Raw genomic sequence first — 20,064 nt, forward strand, 5'->3', positions numbered from 1 at the left:
TTGTTGTTTTATTTATAAATGGCTTATATCAGCACCAAGTCAAAAGGAACTTTTGTGGTTCTTGAATAAAATAAATAAGTTGCCAAGCTTTTTACAAAAACTAGGAAAATTCCACTAATTCTCATCTTAATTCCACGGTTTTTAATTATAAAATCTAGAAAAAAATTTTGGGTCGCAGTTTTATCAAATTCTAGTACAATTAGGTGCAAGTTTGAGGTTGCTAAAAAATCCCGTGGATATTTTGTAATTGGTTGTCTTCACGGAGGTGTGAATTTTCTCTATAAAAAATACTTGCTGTTCTGGAATTTTTATAATTTTTGTCTTGACTTTGAAGTGTACAACTTGGATCTTTATGCTTTCTGCTAGGCAATGAGCTATACTTTTATAAAAAAAATTATGCACACTCAAAAAAAAAAAGCAAAAAAAAAAAAACAAATCGTCGAAATTCTTGAAAACTATTGCTGTGCTCTTTCATATTTCGCGTGTTGTATATTTTTTACATTTTTAAATAGCCTTTCGGGGCATCCGAGTTCTTAGAGTCTTAAGGCACCTTTCTGGTCTACTTTCAAAAGTATACTTGCAAATGTTTATATTGAAATTCGTTGTAGTTTAGACGTTACGTTACAGTCCTTTAAAACTCGACCGGTTTGGAATACGACGCCCTGGCACTTGAAATTTTTACAGTGTTCTTCTCGAAACTATTTTTTCTGAGTTGGCGTTGGTAATTTCTTAAAAAGTACTGAACCGATTGATTTGAATTTTTAATATGTTATTGAGTAGACTTGGGGCTCTCGCGGGTAGCAGAATTATAATTTTATAATCAACTTTTCTATTTTTTTTTTAAGAGCGAGAACTTGAAAAAAAAATCCTTTTTTCCAATAAACAGATAAAATAACTAGAAAAATTTTTTTTTTGTAAATCTGCTACCTTCCATAGCGAATAATCGACCAAATATTTTTTTCAGACGTATCTGAGCAGCCCAATCAGTTACGCCAGTGGCATGTGTTACGTCAGGGGAAGGAATTTTTTTTATTATTGGCATTGAAAAAATATTTTTTTTTTGTAAATAAAGAATTGATCTAATGAATAAAAATAATTTTCAATTGATACCGATCGTTTTTCTTCAATTTTCAACGCCTTCAATTTTCACTTTTCTAGACCAGAAAGGTGCCTTAAGGGCAAATATGGTCCGCCAGATTGCACCACATTCGCTTTTTGCATCCACCAGTACTACAGTTAACGCCATGAAATACTCGCCATATCAACCAAGCAATCTAAAGTCAACGTCACATTGAAATAATGTTAACAAATACTACCTACATATGTAAACAAAAGCATTTTTTCTAAGCGCCAAACACTTAGATTTTCATAGTTAGATCAAGCATACTTGTGAGGAATGGTGCATTTTAATTTTAACAGAACTTATTCTTCATTAATGAAATAATGTCCTCGTCCTTGGGACAGCTATGCTATATGCAACGGCATCCTCACTTATTTAATTTTAAAATTAATAAATTTCTAGAAAATCTGTTGCCTATGAAACGCCTACCTATTATATTAAATTGTAGAAATTTAACAAGATGTAACAATATACAAATCCCGCTACCACAGAAAGCCAGTATTGTGTGCCAACGGCTAATTTCTGCACTCTTCGCAACATGTGCTACTGACAGCACACAAAAGCGCCCCAAGCGCTAGCAAACAGAAAACCCAGCCATTCCACCCCTCCACTCTTTCTCCAACATTTTGCATCGAGTGCTGAGTAAAAACTGGGAAAGTGTTGGCGCACGTTTCTAACATTAACGTGGCAGTGCATGTTTTCATACTTCCCCTTGACATGGCAGGAGTGACATGGATAATAATAAACTGCAGGTGAGGTCTGAACTCGCGCATTAGCAACATTTTTCGTTTCGAAAGAATTTCCACTAGAGTGTGTCGAGATGGGAGCTGCCGTTACACGTTGCTAGTGGTAGTGTTTTTTTTTTTTGTTATTATTGCTGTTTTTATGCAATTGTGCATCAAGTGCACTTTGCGCACATTATTGTTGCTGTTCGCGTATGTTATTTATGCACATCGACAGAGTAAATTAGTGAAAGCCTAGTCGCGCGCGCTTGTAGTATTGCACAAATATGTACATGGCTTGCACCACACTCACTCACTTTCCCTACAACTTAGAGCTTTCTACTATACCTGCACGCAAATGTGCACAAGGGTATTCTTATTTTGTTCACTGTTGTATGTAACAGCATAAAGGCAACGAGATAAATTTAGACATATGTATGTGTATGAAAATGTTCAGAATGATGAGAGGGATCGACTTCATCATGAAATTAAAATGTGTCAGTGAAACTTGGGACACATATGAAACCTGGGACATTATCCCAGGTGGGTTGATATTGAAAATGTGCGAAATCGGTCAATAACAATACCCGCCTGCCACATAACAGTAAATTAAAAAAAAAAGGAACCTGATAGTCCTGTTATAAATTATTCAAAATTACTCAAACTTGATACAATTGATGAACCCAAAAAAATAATAAAATACGAGGCAAGTGAAACTTTGAAAATTGTGCGTTGCGACGTCCACTTTTGGTAAATACGTAAATATTTGAAGTCCGATAGAAACCACTAAATTTCCATCTGCCCATCCGTCTGATGTTACAAGCTATAGTTTTCATTGTCTATGAGTTTGCTTCATCCCAAAAATTATTAGTCAACCCAAGTTAAATTTAACTTAAATGTAGGAAGATACATATATCAAACTCGATCCGAGCCAAATTTATCGCGCTCTTACTTGTTTTTTTTTTTTTTTTGTTTTGTTAATTCTGCATCATGCAGATGCTCATAATCTCATAATGCATAGATGCTCTAAGCAGCCGCGCCGATTTGTATCATATGTTTATGTTTTTGTACTTATTATAGCCTCATTGTATATTCCATAGTGCGCTAAATTTGTTACTTGCAACACACGGAAGTATCTAATATTGCTATGCCAAACTGCTGCAATATTGTCGTGCTTCTGGTTCCAGCGGCAGGTGGCAAACAAGCAACGTGCAGTAATAACAAAATCATCTCCAACTGCAACTGCAACGTGAAAGCATACGAGTACATATGCCCATGGCTTTTTACATTTACTTTCACATTTGCGTAAGTGTGGGTGTATGTAGGTGGATGAGTTGTACACACAGAAATCTCTCAGAGCTAAGAGACAAAATATTGGCTCACATTAAGAACTTAAACGATATTTACTCATTTTCAAAATGAGAAACGTGATGCGCATAAATTTCATAAATATAGAATTATAAGGAAAGCATAAATATAAGTATGTATGTATTGTGACAAGCGAGCCAAGTGTGTGTTGTTTTATGCAGGTGGTTGAAAGTGTGCTGGAAGAAAAACATTGTGCGGATTCATTGGAAAATGTTTTACCCCTTAAGTAGGTTAAAGGCTTTTTCTTAATCCTTATGATGCAAAGATAGGTTTTTTGCTGTTTAGCGCTTCCCTTAGCAATATACTTCTCTAAGTCAATAAATCGGATAAAGCAGCAAAAGAAGGAATGGAGCTGATGGTGGTGAACCAGAATAAATCAAAGTATTTCCTGCCATCAAATAAAGGTAGTTAGCGTATTAGTTGACATACTACCATTGAGAGTTATGAAGTACTTATTTTTATGAAAAATAAATGATGCCAGTCTTGAAATCTAACAAATTTCTCGAGTCAGCAAGTGCTGCTTTGGGTTGAGCAATGAGGAACAAAATCCTCCGAAAAAAGTACCTATAGTGCACTCCAAGAGATTTAGAACAAAATGGCCTAGTCTAGTTTGCCTAGGGAAGGTTAAGTGCAGAAAGGTTTGGTCGCACTAGAAAGAAAAAGAGTACTGATGGTAAAGTTAGCCCAAATCGTTTAGGCGGCTAAAAAGTAAACTAAGAAGAAGTTATGTAGTAGTTATTGTTTTTCTGAGTTCCTGTGTTTCCAAAGCTGGAAAATCAGCCTCTGGCTTCGTTTTAATGCGCTAATCTTATGCTGTTTTGGTGAGTGAATTTTCAAGAGTGCTATTTCTAAAGCCACTTCGTTGTGTCTAGGAAGAAAGGAAGAGACCTAAATAAAAATCCTGAATTATCTTCAGTGTTGTTGAGGAATGGTCTTTGATGAATTATAGTCAGGCGGATATGGAAATTGTGAGGAAAGAAAGAGTCTTTAGTTCCTGCTTAATCCTGATGAAGGAAACTTCTACTGATTCCGTTTCGATCGAGCTTATCTAGGAGGATCTCTCATACGCCCTCTGAAAAGAGGTGCATTTACAAATCTTCGTCCTGTGTCGCAGTCCTGGCAAATGCACATTACAACAGAAATACGGATTTTCAACTTCAATGTTAAATCAGTTCTGTTCTAGGCCTGTGAAACATGTTGTCTGACTGCGAAAATTGTAAATGAACTTGAAGTGGTCGTGAACAACTGTTTAAGACGCCAGACAACTGGATATCTAACACCGAAGTGCATCGACAATGCCGTCAAAAACCAATCGCAACTGAAGTAAGAGAACGTAAATAGAAAGATGTCTCTGAAATCAGCAGACAAGCGCTGGACTGGAACCCCCAACGACAACGTAGAAGAGGCAGAAGTAGGGGCTCTTGGGCACAAAATGGAACATTTTTACTTTGGTCCTATGCTACCCAACGGGGACTAAGTAAAGATGATGACGATGATGATGTTTGAAATATTGAGGCTGTTTTATTTTTTGGTTTGGGTGGAGGAAGGGAAGCATCACAACCCTATGACCGAAGCCGTTGTGAGGGATTTAAGCACAATTAGATCCCCCCTCCATGTCAGACAGTAGATCCTGCCGAAACCTCACCGTTAAGTGGTACGTTGAGAGGCCGTTGTGTGCAAATTATTACTCAGCCGCATGTTATTCTCGTTCTTTTTGAGCCCGATTTTTTGCAATACGTTGCGTTCCATGGATCTGCGAGCGCATTCTGCCTGTTGAAGGATGAGATTTGCACATGTCGGTTTCCAGTATTCTTTGTTTTTACACATACATATGTGAGATATGATTTGACTCCGTTAACTTTTCACCGAACGCTCTCTGAGGCATATTTCGCTCGATAATGGAACACAGGCATTGAAAAAGGGCAGTAAGGGTCATTCTCTAAATTTGATATAGAAATCGATATCTCCGTGGAATATTGCGGCTGCCAACTACATACATACACTCCTGAGTATGAAATATTTGTGCGAGGCAATTTCGAACATTTCGCCTTCATGCACCTTTTTACATTTCTCGTCATTTCTTCTTATCTTAGTTGGATCTTAGTTGATATATATATCGAAACTGTTGTCTCAAGAGCAAAGCTTCAAGCACTTTGTTATAGTATTTATCCACCAAATATTGGCTCGTAGCATACTAATATCTAAGTTGTTATCACAAAAAAAAAATGTTTTTTCCAGAGTTGCCTTGCAAAAATACTCTAAACTTAGGGGTGTAGGAAAAACATTTTTTTTTTGTAAGGTAGTCCTAATGTAGCCTAATGTACATATGTATGTACATAGCTGCAGCAAAAGCCTCAACTGATTTGCTCTCCTTGTATGCGGTGGATGAATAACGTTGATGACCGTAATCATGACAATATGGCGCATACTATTATATAATTTTGTGTGTATAAAGAAAATAACGCAAGCATATGGATATGTGAGTAAATATAAGTACAAACATAGATGTATTGACGGTATGTACATCGTGGGGTCTAAGTATATCCTTGCCTATTTATACAGTACTTATATATGCTTGAAGCTGTGTAGGTGTAAGCACGTGCGTGTACTTGTATTTATAAATAGTTAGATTAATGGCGATGGAGCATTGTAATTAATAAAAATTTCCAAATGAATTGCGTGCAATATTAAGTTCACTTCTATTCCAACAAATACACACACATATTTACATTCTTGATTCTTGACATACGCATGTAGGAAGTGGAGCGGAAAAATGCTCGACAGGAAAGGCAGAAAAACCAATTTTTTGCACTATCATCACAAAAGCAAGTGGGCGGACTTTAATGAATCTGAATATTAAATTGCTTCACCCTTCGTATAAAAATCCAAGAGGTACTATTTTTCCAACAATGGCTTCCATGAAAGTATTCCCGGTCAACATAGGGTTATTTGAGAGCTGAATCTTATTGAAAAAACACCAAAATCGAAAAAAAATTATTGTTATATAAGTTACAATGTTAAATTGATAAGCCTGCATCATAGCTCCATAAACGATTATTATCAAGAAAAAGTGAATAAATTGTAATTGAAATGAAGCATCATTGAAAAGATAGGGTGACACGCATTTTTTTAAATACTTGCACAATAATAAATTATTTAACAAATAATTGCTTAGTAGCTCTAGCAACAAAGGCTTTCATCATTTCATTCCTGGACCCCACAAAAGGAGCACTTTAATCCATATGCTTCTTGGATAAACTGAGCTAGAAGGACTACAAAAGGTTTCTCTACTTCACGACATCTTTATGAACTTGCGTGAGTAATATAGTTTTTCATGTGTACAATATTTTATCAGCAAACATTTTTGCAAAATAATGTTAAAAGTAAATATCCAACAAATAAACTTGATATTTCAATGCTAAACACAGATGTTGCCACATAGAGAAGAAATTAAGATTTGTTAATATTTATTTTAAGATGGTCTTTTGTCTATCGTTGTTTCCCTCTTCAAATCCGACGGTGATTTTCAATAATTTTTATAGATTTTGCAAGCAACTTTATAATTTCAAGATTGAAGAAGTCCTCGTACTTATCGAGAACGAAAATTTTCAGCAACTCATTTGCACAAGCGTTTCTTGAGGTCAGTTTGGTATCATGAAACAAATTTTAAAAAGATAATCGATAATCTCAAATACTTTCCAATGTTGCTCAAAAGTTTAGATAAATGTTGCTTTTTTGCTATAACAGAAGATTTTTCTGTGCGCATTTCATTTGTTTCGTAAGAAATTACAAATCCCAAAAGTCCCGATAATATTGACGAACAAACCAGAAATTTTTAGGACTTATAAACAACCTTGATCCCGGGATTGGCATCCCTAGCACCTAGTAATATCACGACGCACAGAAAGCAGAGGCATGGCCAACATTAGACCGTTAATCGACTCTTAGCGATTTTGAAGAAATCACCTGATTGGCTGACGTAATCGGGATTACGACAGTATAGTAGTTTATTTACAAAGAGCCTGAGTTTGCATTGGTGATATACGAAAGCAATAAACACAAACATATCCCAAGCTACTTCGTTCCGCCTGCCCAACGACAGATTGGACGAGTATATGTGAATGCGTGTGAAATGAGCGTGCAGAATTCTGCTGCCGAGTAGGCAGTAACGTGGCAGTCGAAGTTACTCTCACAATTTTGCTTCGGATCGCCAACGTCATAATCAATCCTGATTGGATTTTTGTTCCTTGGAAGTTTTTTCACAACATAAATGTATTCAGAATTATGGCAGCGCCTGGCGTGAAGTGCAACAATTTCTTTGATTTGTTTTCCCTAAAGTAGAGTGGGATAAACGTCTGTTCTAAAAGCGTGAAAGTGATTGATCAACTAGTTTTTTTACACCGATATTTTCCCCCGATATAACTTATGCCTCAGTCAAACATCTATGTATAGAGGTACTGGTAAACTTATTTTGGTTCCCTTAAAAGTTTAGCATAGCTGAATAAGAATTTTCACGTTTATTTATTGCACGGAAAACACAAATAATTCATTTAGCGCACGCAACTCTAGTTTGTGAAGTATCAACTTTAATATTTATTTAGTCCAGACAAGTGCAACGCATACATAGCTGAAGTTGCTGGTGGAGAAAATTAAACGCCAAGAAATACGAGTATGCCCAATAAATAACATGAAAATAAAGATTAATTACGAATTCATTACTTGCACTTTAGCAAAACTTCAAGCGAAGTGGTAGTAATACAAATGTAAAAATATGCATACACGTACGAGTATACATGCAAACAAACAAAGCTAAATATGAACATGCGTACATAGGTATATCCCTGTAAGGAAGATCTGAACTAATGTAGCATGTTTCTGGTTCAGCATTTCGTGTGTTTCCTTGGATTGTCCAGCTCAGAATCACTCAATCCGGACAATTTTTCTGGCTGTCCGCAGCGCTGGTATAAAACTTCTACTTTGGTAGTACGAAGTATGATAAATAAAACATTCTGCTACATTCGGGATACTTAAAACAAAATTGAGAAACTGGATTTATCTCTGAAACAAAAAGGTTTCTAATTCATTTCACATAACTTCATGTTTGTGTATACAATCACTTGCCAGTACTACCAATTACAAATAGCTGTGCTGCAAAACTAATGAAATAGAACGCACAGAACAGTTGATAAATTCGACTAGTTCGTTCTTCGAAGTACTTCGTTACCCATTTCGACTGATAGGTGCATTAGCGCTATCCGCTGTTCTGTTTAGGCCACGAAATAAACAGCGCCTCGAAACGAAAAAAGTTTTTACACAAAGGTTATTGGAATGCAGTATTTTAATAATATCAAACACCTAAAAAAGTTCTCCTGAAGAGCACATCGAAAGAAGACCTTCGCTATGCTTACCATTCGATTTTTGTATACAGCATGGAAATGTCTAACAATAAACATCCCAGTCCCGGTTGGGCCATATAAAGGCAGTGCGTGGATTAAACATACACGAGGAAGGGTGTCTAAGAAAGGCAAGCTTTGCAAGCGAACTAGAAATCGTAAAATTTAATTGAGAAAGCTTAGATTCAAAATATTCTCACAGACCCTTAATCGCATAACCTGATTAAATATGATAAAATACGGTCTAGTGGCCTGGAAAATGTTACTCTACAGCATTAGTTAATCTTAACTCAAAACGTTGATTCGACGAACGGTGCTGCTCCTTTTCCATTTTTCGAAAAAATGGACTCGAGAGCAAATTGCTATGATATATAAAAAAAAATTGAAAAAATAAAAGGTTTAGACGATTAAGGGCATTGAGTGCTCCTTTCTTCGACAGTCTGGAGTAGTGCACCAACCTAAATTCCATCAATCTTCTCGATTACATCAACATCTCTGACTGGCTGTAGATATCTGCCTGTTGTTGATATCAAATTGGTGCTTTAGTACTACTTGGGGAGTGCCAGAGTGGAACTTCAACCGGTTCACTTACCTACCTACCTAAATGCCCTCTGCGTTTTCTTTTTTGTTAAGGTTTATTACTATTAAAAGTATTGGGACACATTTTTATGCTACACTTTTCATACAAAAAACCGAATGGGCTTCGTCGATACGTTACATATGTATGTAATGTCAACCTTTAAAGTTTTAGAAAAAGCCGATTTCCTACACAAAAATTGCAATATAATATATTGAGCCCATAGTGAAGAACGATAGAGCCAATAGAACACATAGAATAGAGCCGTAAAATGTATAAAATAAATACTCAAACATTGCTAAAAGATTTAGCAGTGGAATTGTTAATAATTCCAAAAATATAAAGTAAAATAATTTATTACATTTCAGAAATATTTTCGCTTTCGCTAATATTCTGCAAACAAAGGTAACAGAATTTACTAAGGCTCATGAAGACGGTCCACGACGACATCTCACGAGGTTACCACTGCGGCATGATGGTCAGGCCATATTGCTGGAAGGCTTGGAGCGCTGCATAACGACGTTTCAGAAGCTCTATGGTTTTGGAAGAAGCAGAGTCTATTGAGCAATTCTTATGTCAAAGCTCACGACTTCAAAGAGAGGAAGGAAATTTTAGGCGAAACATTTATTCGGGCAGCAGTCGATGCACAGGCCGATTGGAAATGACGAAACGCCGGGATAGCTTAAATACTTGCAGGTTTAGGCAGAAGAAATCATTCAAAGGCACCATATTGATCGTACGTCAAATATAATCCAACTTTGAAAAAATGTACAATACTTAAATTATTTAAGATAAATATAGAATTAATGGACATATAGACAACTGAATGTTGCCCTCAGCGCGAGCTAGGTAAGAATTTTAATTTTTTTTTTTAATTTTCTTAGACTTTGTGTAGAATTTAGTAATGGGAGCGAGAAGAGGAGGCTACAGGGAACAACTGATAACTCCTAGAGCAATATCTTGTGGAAATCCCACATAAATGGAAAAAAGAAAAAAACGTAATATTTGGATTAAACGAAATTTGCCAGAAGCGCGCATTGAATTTTCCTGCAGGGAGTTTTTACTTGAAAGAATGTATGCATGTATTTACACATACATATGCGTGAAGTGAAACAACCAAATTTCGATCAATAACCATAAATGAGCACAACAGCAGAATTACTGCGGAAGCTGCTATCGAAGCATTGGCAACTGTGCTGGCAGCGACAGTTAAAGTGGCCAAGAATAAAGGTGGCCATAATTCAGCCAGTTATACAAGCATACATAAAATTTTTAATAATTGAACGAATGTATAAGTACTCGTACGTACGTTAGCCGGTTAGCCAGCATCCAATTTATGCATGCCTACATATGTGAAACTTCAGCTGCACGGTATATAAGGAATTATTTTTTGATTGATTCGAGCGAACGTAAAGAATCTCAGTGAACTCGCCTTGGCTGCATGCTGTGTGAACACAACATATCGTACGTATGAAATTTACGAGTGTCCATACATCTGTATGTACTTACATACATACCAGTATTTGGTGAGCCTCATTTGGTGAGCCACAGCATTTACAAGTTGTTAACAATTCGTTTTGCACTCGAACGTAATGTTTCTTAGAATTAATTAGAAATTTTTCACCAACATTAAGCTGGTACCAATGCATGTATGTGTGTGTGTGTGTATGTACATACATATGTTAATATGTACCAGCGCAGTAATCATAATGAGCAGTAGCTAGTCAATTAATTACTTATTTACTGGACGAGCGGGGGCTATTTTTCGCTATACTGGAAGCGTTTTAGAGTTGCTTGAAAGCAAAAATATCGGGTGATTTTTTTAAAAGCTGAATGAATTGGGAGTTTTCATTATGTTCTGCAAGATCATTTCGTGGCATTTATTTTGGAAATATAATATCTGGCATGTGTTTGCTGCGCCTACGAGTTGCAGGGACCTTTCGATTAGACCAATTTTTGACTACTTTTTCTAATAAAACTGAGCGCTTGTCGATTGTTAAGCGCGCAGTACAGCTGTATGGCAAGTTGCACCCTCTTGTTGGAAACGTCCTCGATGTTTAGCTGGTTAATTTGTGAAAACAAAAATTTAGTCCACACGGCTCGATAGCCATTCGTTGTAACTGCAGCTGCTTCCCCATTTCGCAAGAATTAAGGACTTCGCGAACAGATTTACGAGTGTTTTTGTTTACTTTTAAAGTAAATTTCCACAATTTGTAAGCGTCGTTATGACGTTAAACGATTCAGGATGACTTGCCAAACTTTGCTGCACAGAAATAGTAACACAGTTAGCCATTCTCAGCTGCCACACCACAGTTAACGATATCGATAGTACTCATGCAGCTAAAAAAACACCCGATATTTGTGGCACTTGTCCATTGCTACTGTTGGAAAATAAGAAATGCATGATTTTCATTAAATTCTTGTGCCGGTTGTGAAAATGTACAAATTTGGCAAATGAAGATTTAAAATAAAAAGGAATAATCATTTGTTTTCGCAATTTGCGCTTTTGTTGCTTTTTCTATATTTTTCAACTCTATTTTATATGCAATTATTTTTCAAGTTATTCACCACGATAATAATTATGCAAAAGAAAAAAAAACCTTAATCTTTTTTCTTAGAATTCTATTCTTTAACCCAAACTTTCTCTTTATTAATTTCTTTTGCCTCAATCGGGCGCAGCTGGAGTAGCCACAACGGCAGCTGGCATATTATTTTCAATTAATTTTTTGTGCTCTACATAGCTAAGCATTTAGATTGTGGCCATCATTGCGGCGTCCACCACCACCATCTTCTCCATGATGAGCATCACAACTTCATTCTGCATTTGTCTAAATTACTGAGTGCACTTATATGGCACCGTGTACATGCATGTGTATGTGTGTACAAATGTTATATCTATGTTGGTATGTTCGTATCTATGCCTGTATGCAATACGCAATTTACCGTGTTATAACTTCATTTGTCGGTCAACTGTAGCAGCTGGCGCATTAGTCGCGTCTTCTTCTTTACTTATTTTTTTTTAGTTGTGTGCACTGCTGGACGTTCTAAGAAATGGTTTTTACCTATTTTTCATTTCGATTACGCAGGAGTGCAGGAAAAGCAAACATGATATTTAGTGCAAGATATCTAAGATGATATGATATGATTTTAAGTACATTTATGAAGATGTTCTCCCAAGCAGTAATTAGTTTCTTCTTTGATCGGCTCTTATTGAGGAAATGTCAGATGTATGTGAAAAAATTCTTTTCACTAAAAGCAATTTGAATTTTCTCTTATTTCCCCTAACCAATAAAAATCCCATCCCTATAGTGCTCTTCTTGGTTTTCTATTAAGTCTCCCAGGATTTCTGGAAATAATCGAAATCCGGTTAATATGTAGAATCGTTCGCTCTTTCCGAAAATAGAGCTATTTTTTTTGGACAAGTTTTCGAGATATGCTCGTATTTGCAATGTACTGTTATTCAACCAAAAACCAAAAGAAGTTCTACTTAATTACGTCTGTCTTACGAACCAGTTGAACAGTTTTAATACGAGGGTTGGTATTTATAATTTATTCTAGTGTGGTGAGGCGCCATCTAGCAGGTTTAGTAAATTAAGGATAATGAAATTCCGCATGAAAGGTGTACATGTATGTATACACCTTCTCTTTAGGCTTACTAGTTCTAAGAAATTGATATTCACTACAGATTTCATTTTATTTTTTATAAAGAAATTGCGTAGTACAAAATTGCTAGTTTAGTTTATTTTTGCAGGGGAAAAGGTTAAAAGTTTACAAATTTTTGTAAACTTTTTTCTTCTATATGAAAGTCTATAGATTTTTCTAAGTGACAAAGTATTCGCATTGTCGTTAAACCAAATAAATTTGGCTTAAAATATTCTTATAATGTATGCATTGCAATCAGATTTGTCACGAGGTGCTACCATCGTTTCCTTCCTTCCATCCTCCAAACCTGTGTCAGTAATTTTTACTGTGATACTAAAAATATTGGTCCCCAAGCAGACGCGTGCTTGAGGCCGAAACCAAAAACTCACTTATGCAAATGTCAAAATAAGCGAACAATATTCCTTATAGCTGATGATCTGCGGACAAGTTTTGAAGGTTATTCAATATCATATAATCAGCTCCTACTATATTCTGTGTATTCCCTTATTGAGATTCTCCATAATCAACGGAGTGCTGAAATTAGCTCTTGATAACCACATATTTATTACTAGCATCACTTTGTTCTTAATACTTTGGGGCAAGCAATTAGTCAAATGCATTTCCCATATGTCACCGAGTTCTCCACAAGCCCACATAAATTAACTGATTCAACAACTTCTCTTCCTTGAGTTCAACCCAACTGAATTCTGTCGTTTGGTGATACTTCTGCTGGATAAACTCGAAGACAAAACTCAACAGTTTACCAGACCTCAGCAAAGCTTAGTAAATATACAAGAATAACAAGGCTTTTGCGTATCTACCGAAACGCTTTCTATTATGTTGCTGGCTGTTCTTGTTGATAGGTACAATGCACCAATTAAGAACCAGCGTGCATCGTTGAAGCATGAGAGGCTCGATTCGCTTACGCATACTCAAGTATTTTTAGGAACTTTAGGTTCACTCCCCTTGGCGACTGATCAATGTATATCCTCTCTTAGTCCAAGAGGATTATTCTCCAATTACATTTTATCAAGGGAGGAGCGGGCGGTATGCAGCACTTGGAGACAGTGCCTGCTGAACCTGTTCGCGGATGGGTCGAAGTTGAATCGAGGAGTATTTTGAGAGGAGCTCTCCATCAGACTCAAGTTCAGGTTACCGAATCACTACAGCGTGTTCCAAGCAATCAAAGAAGCAGCTGATCGGCTGTTCTCTTATCTAAAAACTGTCAAGTAAGTAAATATCTACTGCGCTCGATGACAGTGGACTCGAAAATGGGGAAAACCTGACTTCACTTTCAATCGCATTCTCATCGACAATGCAGGAAACTGCGAGCTGGATAGCTGGCTACACAAGAGACCTTGACTACATGCGGTCTGCTTCTGGAAGAGTGGGCTTCGCGTCTACTTAACGAGGGCTGGGCAAATGAACAAACTTGTAAGATTGGGAATTCCTCCTGGTCACGAGTGGATCGGCAGCATTCGAAGTCTCTTATGAAGTTTATAAATTCTCAGCTCTCGAAATTCTCCATTGCAGAAGAACACTCTTTATCCTTTTTGCGTCAGCTGTTTGGAGGATGAGGTGGAATCATCTCATCTTCTTAGCTGCACTCGCAGGGCTAAGATTTAGACATCTTGGCTCTCTTAACACTCTCGGTTAACACAACGTAACTCGGTTGTCATCCACAAATACCCAACTCTCTCTCCCTCATATTAACTAGTTAACTAAGAACTTCCTAGAATGCAAAAAAAAGTTTATGACGATGGAATACCATTTGGAGATAAAATTGCTGATTAAAGCAGATTGACTCACGATTGCTGTAGACTACTTAAATCATTTTATAGCTGGGGTACAGAATTTTTGAAGTAATTGAAAAGAATGATGGTCATGCGCATCATTAAATAAAAAAAATAATAGTTTAGAACCAAAACATATTTTAATCTCAAAATATTTTAATTCCACATTTGAATTTCTAACTAAGATTGAGAGAAGAGAATGTTTTAGCAATCAATAATATTGAAAAATGTTGTTAAAAACAAGTCACGAGTTTGAAATTAAATTATATTTTTTTACACTAAATATATTTCTTTGATCCATTTCGATTTGTTTTATTACAAAAATGTTTTTTGCAATAGCTTTTTGAGAGCATTTTTTACAAAACCCCTACTGCTCTTATGCTTCATAACCGATGACTACCTCATAATGCAACTAGCGGCGCAACAGGGTACAGGGATTATAATCAAACATACCTACATATATGCAAACGGCTGTATAATCATCTGACTATATAAGTAGCTGTCGCGAACATCAATTCTGCTAAGTATCATACTTAGCAAAGCTTCTCCTCCAACAGTTTTATAGTTCCCGTGAGAAGACTGTTCATAGTGGACATTCACTGGAAGCGTTGAGTTGGCGAGAGACGACCGCTATTAGAAAACCCAAGCAACAAATCCAATATAAACCCATGGTTAGACGTGATGATGTTTTAAATGCAATTGTGCATTTTTAAGTACAGTAGAGTAGTATAATAGAGTACCAATGCTATTTTTCATGTGGAAATACTAATACCAATTCTTAGTCTATTCGGCTAACAGGTATTTAACACTGATTTGTTCAGTTATGTTAGTACTCTACGGTTAATTTTAAGAAATGTGTACAGTTTTTTCGATTTATAGTACAATTTAAGCAACAAATTTTCTTAGTGCGATTTAGGTGGTTTGCTTCGTTATGTGAGATTTTCTTCGATTTAAAATGAATATTTCGCAATTTTACAGAAAGTTTGGTGAAAGTTAAAATAAAATTGAGGCTTTCAAAAGCAAAGTTCAATAATAAGCTCAAAAGGAAGTTAATTCCAGTGAGAAAAATACCAATTTGCAAAAGGAAAAACAAACCAATGCAATGGAGCATTTGAGATTTTGCTGCGAATAATAAAAGAAAAACTCGACATTCACTTGTTTTCGGCATGAAATCAGTCAACTATGGGGTTATCAGGCTAATTGGGTGATATTTGTGTCACTCACAAGGAAAAGCACAATTCGGCTAAAAAAAGTTTTTTTTTTTTAATTTTTACTTCAATTTTCAAATCCGAAATATCATCACTGATTGCTGGTTGTGGTAGCCACGCGGCTGCAACTGACGCAATTGCACACACACATACATATGTATGCATATTTACTAATACAGTGACAAAATAAATTTATTCATGATCAGCATAATTCTGCGCACTTTCGTTTGTTTTACTTCAAAACAGATAAAAACACGTATTTTTATTGCGATTAATTTTTTGCGCTTTCAATTTATTTTGCTTGTATCCTTTCATATTTTCCAATAAACAACATTTCGTTATGTAAATATTATGCAAATTTGCTCATCTCTGCATTTTTGATCACACGCTGTGATTGCTACGATTTTATTATTATTATTATTAAATGCCTGTTTTTCACAAACTTCGCTAAATTAATTGTTTAATGGTCAGAAATAATTAATTTGCATTTTATTGCCGTACTATTTATTCTGCACTTGTGATTGCAATACAATTTTATACCCACGCACTTGTGCACCAGGGTATTCTAATTTTGTTCACTGTTGTATGTAACAGCATGAAAAAATCGAGGTAAATGTAGACATATGTACGTATGTATGTAAAATGCTTAGAATGATGAGAGAAGTGGATTTAGATAGTTTAGAAGTTTAAAATTTTCAAATTGTAAGCGAGTCCATGCAAATGAAATGCATGCATCTTGATAATGACTTAATAAAAATCGCCCAAAGTTGATGCACAGTTATTGCTCAGCTCATTTAGATACAACATAAATATTCATTAGATTAGACAGAAAACCTTGTCTGTTTGTTCACATCTTAAGCCTGAATTTTTTCTTCCAGCCAGCTGATGTTTCAAACTACAACTCTCATTGTGAGTGAGTTTATTTTATTCCAAAAATAAACAACCAGCCTAAATTAAATTTTACAAAATGTGCGTGGGTATAAAAAGTGCGCTGCGAGCCGAATTTAGCACTTCCTTACGCATTGTTATTATTTTTACATTATTTATTTAGCTGTAATCAAGTGTCGTGTTTGAACATCAATAGAAATATTTGTGAAAATAAATTTGCAGTATTTTTTTTTGTGCTTCGAATTTGCATTCGTAAATGTGTCCGAAAAAACGGAAGTTTGCTCACGTGTTCGCTATTAATAATTTACTAACCTTTTTATCGTGTTTATATAATTTAAATCCTGAATAAATATTATTGATGTATTAGTTAACAGATACAAGAGTTTTTATTTAAAATATAGCTTAGTAATGATTGGATTTTAAAACGCTTTTTGTGAATTTTTTTGTAATCAATGTGAAATTAATTATTCATACATACATACGTATATTAATTAGACAAGCTGACTTGGCCCTTAATCCTTCTGCATGGCTTTATTTATTTGATTAGAGGGATTAAGCAACAAGTTAAGTAGCCTAGCCTATATGAGCAATTTATATAATTGAAGAACATTCAATAGTCCTCAAAAACCTAAGTTATACATTGAGCAACCATGATGCACACAAGAATGAGGGCTATTTCTGAAATTGTTGATATTGTTCGGGATATACTCTAGAAAAATGAGGCTATCCAAAAACATACTAAACATCGAATATTAGGCTAATCGGATACGATTTAGTGGCTTCAAATGCAACTTCAACTTGAAGATCAAACAATTTGTATTTTTCTAAAGTAAGGTCATACAAGGTGGCGCAAAATTAATCACCTCATTGGAAGATTTATAATTATTGCAAATGCCTTTTGTACGTCCATCATATTTGACATTTGTGAACTAGACAGCTGTAGTATACAAACCGGCACATGATGCATGAAGCGCGTAAAGGCCAAAATAAAGATCTCAATTACCCAAAATCATTTTTCTATTTAGTATTTTGTTCAAAACTAGCTTCACTCAGCAACATAATTTCCATCAAGAACAAAGCAATCAATCCAGCGTCGCTCAAATATTTCAATACCACTTTTGTAGAACAATTTATCTTTTGCCTCAAAATAGGCCTCAGTTTCAGCGATAACTGCACTCGAGCAAAATTTCTTACTGGCGAGCATTTTTTAGGTCGATGTGGGAGCAATTCTAAGTTTAAATCATGTAGTTTTGATTGGCTTGTGACATATCCGGACGTTACTTTGCAATTTTGGCCTTTAAATGCTTCAATAAGACCATTCACTGTTGTATTTCCTTTTTTAAATATGAATATTACACCACGCACTTCCCAAAATATCCAGGCCGCAACCTTTCCAGGCGATTTTTGTACTTTCTGACACTTTGTACGAGGTTCGACAGTTGCTGTCCACTCAGATGACGATCATTTTGATTCCGGAGTAAAGAGATGGATCCATGTCTCCTCCATAGTCCCACATCGACGCAAATACTCCGGTTGATTACGTTTACACATCGCCAAACACTGGTCAGAATCATCACCATATTCTTGGTTTTAGTCAACAGTGAGCAAACGCAGCATCCACTGTGTACAGAGCTTTCTTAAAGTCAAATACTCAAACAATATAAAGTCAACATTTTGTTTGGATATCTTTGCGATATCAGCTAAATCATGCAACTTCTCTTTTTGATCACTCAAAACGATTTTGTGGACTTTTTTGATGTTTTCTGTTGGGTATCATCAGTGTCTCTACGACCACGTTTGACGTCAGCAAACCATGACTCTATTGTTGTTTCTGATGGAGCAGATGTATTCTTATGAGCTTTACAAATATAGTATAGAATTTGTTTTGAGAATCCCATCACGAAAGTTGCAGGGATTACTGAGCTATCGAGAATAATAAAAAAAAACTTGAGAATGTGCGGGTTATAAAGAACGTCCCAGTCAAACCAATGAAAACTTGATCCATTTACTCAATGGAACCAATACTGCGGATAGATACCGATTCCCACTGATAGTTTATACCGAGCGATCACAGACACCTGAAAAGGAACCGAGGATAGGATACGAGGAACGATTGCTTTATTTTAAAGCTCGGCCGCGATCTGCCAGCAGTTTTGCTGGAAGGGATCCGAGTATTGACTTAGAGATGGATATAATTTATAGCTAGCGATGGACAATATACATAACTAAATTTTTTCCCCAATATTTTTGCAATGTCATTTTTTTAGTTATTTTATTAATTTTCATGCTTAAAATGTTTTGGCTCTGCATTGAAAAGCGTTAATTGCCATAAGCGCTTGTTTGTGGTGATTTCAATAAATGACATTATCTTACAAAAAAACAAAAATATTTATAAAAAAATATAAACTTTTTTTGCAAAATAATATCATCAATAAAAGTGTCCCAATTATTTTGATAGAGATTTTCAAACTATGGGAAGATATGAAAAAGTATGAAAAAGAAATTTCGTCTCATTAATAGTTTTACAAGCAACGAATGCAACAAAAGCAAATCGCTTCATTTCCTAGCTGCAACAGCAAGTATGCCCCAGCAGGGAAAACCCAAACTAGTATGGAAACATTCACGTGCAGATACTGGTATTTAATAGAAGAAATCATACTAATTGGAAAATGTGTAAAATAATACAGAATTTATATATATGTATTTACATATATATATATATATAAAGGGTGGTTAAATTTCAAGGGCCGATGTTGAATGTGAAGCACAGATAAACAACAAATTTTTTTCTGAATTTCATTTGACATTTTTCAATTTCAGACTAGCTCAATTTGAACCATAAAAAGATATACAATCTAGCAACGCGTTAAAGTTTGTCAGGCTTATTATGAAAACGGGCGTTCAAATCAAAATGCATCTTCAGTGATGAAGCACATTTTCACCTCAGTGGATTCGTCAATCAGCAGAATTGCCGCATTTGGGCGAATGATAGTCCAAGAGTGATTACCGAAAAACCAATGCACCCACAAAGAGTGACGGTTTGGAGCGGTTTATGGGCCGGCGGCATCATTGGGCCGTATTTTTTCCAAAATGAGGCCGGTCAGACAGTTACTGTAAATAGTGTTCACTATCGTGAGATGATAACGAACTTTTTATGGCGCGAATTGGAAGATATGGATGTGGACGATATGTGGTTTCAACAGGACGGTCCCACTTGTCACACAGCTAACGAAACAATGGCTCTTTTGCGCGAAACATTTGATGGCCGAATAATCTCACGTCCCGGCGATGTAAATTGGCCACCAAGAGCATGTGAATTGACACCGTTGGACTTCTTTCTTTGGGGTTATTTG

The sequence above is a fragment of the Anastrepha obliqua genome, chromosome 3 (genome assembly GCF_027943255.1).
Source record: "Anastrepha obliqua isolate idAnaObli1 chromosome 3, idAnaObli1_1.0, whole genome shotgun sequence".
NCBI classification, from domain to species: domain Eukaryota; kingdom Metazoa; phylum Arthropoda; class Insecta; order Diptera; family Tephritidae; genus Anastrepha; species Anastrepha obliqua.